The sequence below is a fragment of the Staurois parvus genome, unplaced genomic scaffold, assembly GCF_062004578.1.
Source record: "Staurois parvus isolate SC_StPar_1 unplaced genomic scaffold, SC_StPar_1.0 ptg003097l, whole genome shotgun sequence".
NCBI lineage: Eukaryota > Metazoa > Chordata > Amphibia > Anura > Ranidae > Staurois > Staurois parvus.
The window spans coordinates 37,871-43,870 of NW_028320893.1; positions in this window are offsets into that span (position 1 = coordinate 37,871).

A 6,000-nucleotide genomic window follows, 5' to 3' on the forward strand; every position below is an offset into this window, starting at 1 on the left:
TTAGAGTGTAAGCTCCTCTGGTACAGAGACTGATGTGACTGTGGGGGAGGGGACATTAGAGTGTAAGCTCCTCTGTACAGGGACTGATGGGACTGTGGGGGAGGGGACATTAGAGTGTAAGCTCCTCTGGTACAGAGACTGATGTGACTGTGGGGGGAGGGGACATTAGAGTGTAAGCTCCTGGGGTGAGTGGCTCAGTGTTCTCTGTACAGCGCTGTGGTATATGTCGGAGCTATATGAATCTATAATAAGTGTGACTGTGGGGGGGGGAGGGGTTGCGGGTTCCATCCAGCCCCTCCATGATGTGCGCAGTGACAGGTCCTCTTCGGTGTGCAGCGCGGAGTGATGCAATCTCAGGTAATATCGCAGCTGTTGTTGCTGCTCGTCGCTGTAAACAAGACATCGGGGCCCCCGGGGACTCCTGTATGTAGCTCAGCGGTGGCAGAGAGCCCGGGAAAATAAGTTCACTGCAACAACAGCCGCCCTTCTATACTTAGAAGATGAACTCATCTCACCGCCCCGGAGCCCCTTTTACCACCCCCCACCTCCCCACCCCCGCCCCAGAAAAGGGTCAGTTTCGGAGCTTTCTATCATTTTCTGCCCATTACCTCTCCACCAGCCCCTCCCCCCCATTTCATGCTTCTGCGTCCTTCCGGGACACTTGCGGTCGATCGCAATGGGTGATCAGTTGCCAATCATCAATATAATTCCCGTTCTCTCTCTTTTCTAAATATATTTATCTTTAGATCCCGTTCACGTCAGTCCGCCGCGGAGACCAGCGATAAACCGCGAGCGTTGACGCATCCAATGGCGTGCGGTGGGTTACAAAGCCATTTTTTTCTTAAAATGGTAAATCAACCCACCTATGGGGCATGTCTGCACCGTGGGGGACGAGGTCTCTGTGCTTCTCTATGCAATGTAGGCAGATCGTGGCTGCTGGGAGGGGCAGACAGAAGCTTTTTATCCTTCCCAGGAGACCTCGGCCCAGATGCAGGTAGTGGGAGGAGTTGCTTTTCTGAACAATTATTTCAAAGCTATGAATGTTTTGTTTGATGATCAGATCTGACCGAACCGATCCCGTCATTGTGTCCAACCAACCTCTCCTCGAGCAAAAGGGGCTTCAGAAAGGATCTGGAACATTCCCATCCATCGCTCCTCCCCCCCCCCCATTCCCATCCATCGCTCCTCCCCCCCATTCCCATCCATCGCTCCTCCCCCCCATTCCCATCCATTGCTCCTCCCCCCATTCCCATCCATCGCTCCTCCTCCCCCCCATTCCCATCCATCGCTCCTCCCCCCATTCCCATCCATCGCTTCTCCCCCCCATTCCCATCCATCGCTTCTCCCCCCCATTCCCATCCATCGCTCCTCCTCCCCCCCATTCCCATCCGACACTCCTCCCCCTCATTCCCATCCATCGCTCCTCCCCCCCATTCCCATCCATCGCTCCTCCCCCCCATTCCCATCCATCGCTCCTCCCCCCCATTCCCATCCATCGCTCCTCCTCCCTCCCATTCCCATCCATCGCTCCTCCCCCCATTCCCATCCATTGCTTCTCCCCCCCATTCCCATCCATCGCTCCTCCTCCCCCCCATTCCCATCCGACACTCCTCCCCCTCATTCCCATCCATTGCTCCTCCCCCCCATTCCCATCCATCGCTCCTCCCCCCCCATTCCCATCCATCGCTCCTCCCCCCCCATTCCCATCCATCGCTCCTCCCCCCCATTCCCATCCATCGCTCCTCCTCCCCCCATTCCCATCCATCGCTCCACCCCCCCATTCCCATCCATCGCTCCTCCCCCCCATTCCCATCCATCGCTCCCCCCCCATTCCTATCCGTCACTCCTCCCCCTCATTCCCATCCATCGCTCCTCCCCCCCCATTCCCATCCATCGCTCCTCCCCCCCATTCCCATCCATCGCTCCTCTTCCCCCCATTCCCATCCATCGCTCCACCCCCCCATTCCCATCCATCGCTCCTCCCCCCCATTCCCATCCATCGCTCCCCCCCATTCCTATCCGTCACTCCTCCCCCTCATTCCCATCCATCGCTCCTCCCCCCCATTCCCATCCATCGCTCCTCCCCCCCCCATTCCCATCCATCGCTCCTCCCCCTCATTCCCATCCATCGCTCCTCCCCCCCATTCCCATCCATCGCTCCTCCTCCCCCCATTCCCATCCATCGCTCCTCCCCCCCATTCCCATCCATCGCTCCTCCTCCCCCCATTCCCATCCATCACTCCTCCCCCCCATTCCCATCCATCGCTCCTCCTCCCCCCATTCCCATCCATCGCTCCTCCCCCCCATTCCCATCCATCGCTCCTCCCCCCATTCCCATCCATCGCTCCTCCCCCCATTCCCATCCATCGCTCCCCCCCCATTCCCATCCATCGCCCCTCCCCCCATTCCCATCCATCGCTCCTCCTCCCCCCCATTCCCATCCATCGCTCCTCCCCCCCATTCCCATCCATCGCTCCTCCCCCCATTCCCATCCATCGCTCCCCCCCATTCCCATCCATCGCCCCTCCCCCCCATTCCCATCCATCGCTCCTCCTCCCCCCATTCAAATCCGTCACTCCTCCCCCTCATTCCCATCCATCGCTCCTCCCCCCATTCCCATCCATCGCTCCCCCCCCATTCCCATCCATCGCTCCTCCCCCCCATTCCCATCCATCGCTCCTCCCCCCCATTCCCATCCATCGCTCCTCCTCCCCCCATTCCCATCCATCGCTCCCCCCCCCCATTCCCATCCATCGCTCCTCCCCCCATTCCCATCCATCGCTCCTCCCCACCATTCCCATCCATCGCTCCTCCCTACCATTCCCATCCATCGCTCCCCCCCCCATTCCCATCCATCACTCCTCCCCACCATTCCCATCCATCGCTCCCCCCCCCATTCCCATCCATCGCTCCTCCCCCCATTCCCATCCATCGCTCCTCCCCCCCATTCCCATCCATCGCTCCCCCCCCCCATTCCTATCCGTCACTCCTCCCCCTCATTCCCATCCATCGCTCCTCCCCCCTCATTCCCATCCATCGCCCCCCCCATTCCCATCCATCGCTCCTCCCCCCCATTCCCATCCATCGCTCCTCCTCCCCCCATTCCCATCCATCACTCCACCCCCCCATTCCCATCCATCGCTCCTCCTCCCCCCATTCCCATCCATCGCTCCTGCCTCCCATTCCCATCCATCGCTCCTCCCCCCATTCCCATCCATCGCTCCTCCCCCCATTCCCATCCATCGCTCCCCCCCCATTCCCATCCATCGCCCCTCCCCCCATTCCCATCCATCGCTCCTCCTCCCCCCCATTCCCATCCATCGCTCCTCCTCCCCCCATTCCCATCCATCGCTCCTCCCCCCCATTCCCATCCATCGCTCCTCCCCCCATTCCCATCCATCGCTCCCCCCCATTCCCATCCATCGCCCCTCCCCCCCATTACCATCCATCGCTCCTCCTCCCCCCATTCTAATCCGTCACTCCTCCCCCCCATTCCCATCCATCGCTTCCTTCCCCCCATTCCCATCCATCGCCCCACCCCCCCATTCCCATCCATCGCTCCTCCTCCCCCCATTCCCATCCATCGCTCCTGCCTCCCATTCCCATCCATCGCTCCTCGCCCCATTCCCATCCATCGCTCCTCCCCCCATTCCCATCCATCGCTCCCCCCCCAATTCCCATCCATCGCCCCTCCCCCCATTCCCATCCATCGCTCCTCCTCCCCCCCATTCCCATCCATCGCTCCTCCTCCCCCCATTCCCATCCATCGCTCCTCCCCCCCATTCCCATCCATCGCTCCTCCCCCCATTCCCATCCATCGCTCCCCCCCATTCCCATCCATCGCCCCTCCCCCCCATTACCATCCATCGCTCCTCCTCCCCCCATTCCCATCCGTCACTCCTCCCCCCCATTCCCATCCATCGCTTCCCCCCCCATTCCCATCCATCGCCCCTCCCCCCCATTCCCATCCATCGCTCCTCCTCCCCCCATTCCCATCCGTCACTCCTCCCCCCCATTCCCATCCATCGCTTCTCCCCCCCATTCCCATCCATCGCTCCTCCTCCCCATTCCCATCCATCGCTCCTCCCCCCCATTCCCATCCATCGCTCCTCCTCCCCCCCATTCCCATCCGTCACTCCTCCCCCTCATTCCCATCCATCGCTCCTCCCCCCCATTCCCATCCATCGCTCCCCCCCCATTCCCATCCGTTACTCCTCCTCCCCATTCCCATCCATCGCTCCTCCCCCCCATTCCCATCCATCGCTCCTCCTCCCCCCCATTCCCATCCGTCACTCCTCCCCCCATTCCCATCCATCGCTTCCCCCCCCATTCCCATCCATCGCTCCCCCCCCATTCCCATCCATCGCTCCTCCCCCCCATTCCCATCCATCGCTCCTCCTCCCCATTCCCATCCATCGCTCCTCTTCCTATTCCCATCCATTGCTCCTCCTCCTCCACCCCATTCCCATCCATTGCTCCTCCTCCTCCCCATTCCCATCCATCTCTCCTCCCCCCATTCCCATCCATCGCTCCTCCTGCCCATTCCCATCCATCGCTCCTCCCCCCCATTCCCATCCATCGCTCCTCCTCCCCCCATTCCCATCCATCGCTCCTCCCCCCCATTCCCATCCATCGCTCCTCTCCCCCCATTCCCATCCATCGCTCCCCCCCATTCCCATCCATTGCTCCTCCTCCCCCCCATTCCCATCCGTCACTCCTCCCCCTCATTCCCATCCATCGCTCCTCCCCCCCATTCCCATCCATCGCTCCTCCCCCCCATTCCCATCCATCGCTCCCCCCCCATTCCCATCCGTTACTCCTCCTCCCCATTCCCATCCATCGCTCCTCCCCCCCATTCCCATCCATCGCTCCTCCTCCCCCCATTCCCATCCGTCACTCCTCCCCCCATTCCCATCCATCGCTTCCCCCCCCATTCCCATCCATCGCTCCCCCCCCATTCCCATCCATCGCTCCTCCCCCCCATTCCCATCCATCGCTCCTCCTCCCCATTCCCATCCATCGCTCCTCTTCCTATTCCCATCCATCGCTCCTCCTCCTCCACCCCATTCCCATCCATTGCTCCTCCTCCTCCCCATTCCCATCCATCTCTCCTCCCCCCATTCCCATCCATCGCTCCTCCTGCCCATTCCCATCCATCGCTCCTCCCCCCCATTCCCATCCATCGCTCCTCCTCCCCCCATTCCCATCTATCGCTCCTCCCCCCCATTCCCATCCATCGCTCCTCTCCCCCCATTCCCATCCATCGCTCCCCCCCATTCCCATCCATCGCTCCTCCTCCCCCCCATTCCCATGCATCGCTCCTCCTAACCCCCCCATTCCCATGCATCGCTCCTTCCCCCCCATTCCCATGCATCGCTCCTCCTACCTCCCCATTCCCATGCATCGCTCCTCCTACCCCCCCATTACCATGCATCGCTCCTTTCCCCCCCATCTCCATGCATCGCTCCTCCTACCCCCCCCATTCCCATGCATCGCTCCTTCCCCCCCATTCCCATGCATTGCTCCTCCTACCCCCCCATTCCCATCCATCGCTCCTCCTACCCCCCTATTCCCATGCATCGCTCCTCCCCCCCCTCATTCCCATGCATCGCGCCCTCCTCCTACCCCCCCATTCCAATGCATCGCTCCCTCCTCCTACCCCCCCCATTCCCATGCATCGCTCCCTCCTCCTACCCCCCCCCCCCATTCCCATGCATCCCTCCCTCCTCCTACCCCTCCCCCATTCCCTTGCATTGCTCCCTCCTCCTACCCCCCCCCCCATTCCCATGCATCCCTCCCTCCTCCTACCCCTCCCCCATTCCCATGCATTGCTCCTCCTACCCCCCCCCCATTCCCATGCATCGCTCCTTCCCCCCCATTACCATCCATCGCTCCTTCCTCCTACCCCCCCCCCCATTCCTGGCATCCCCTGAAATACAAGACCGCACTTTCCTGAGGCCATTGCAGGTGTATTTGTTAATGCAGTGTGGTTACGCTGCA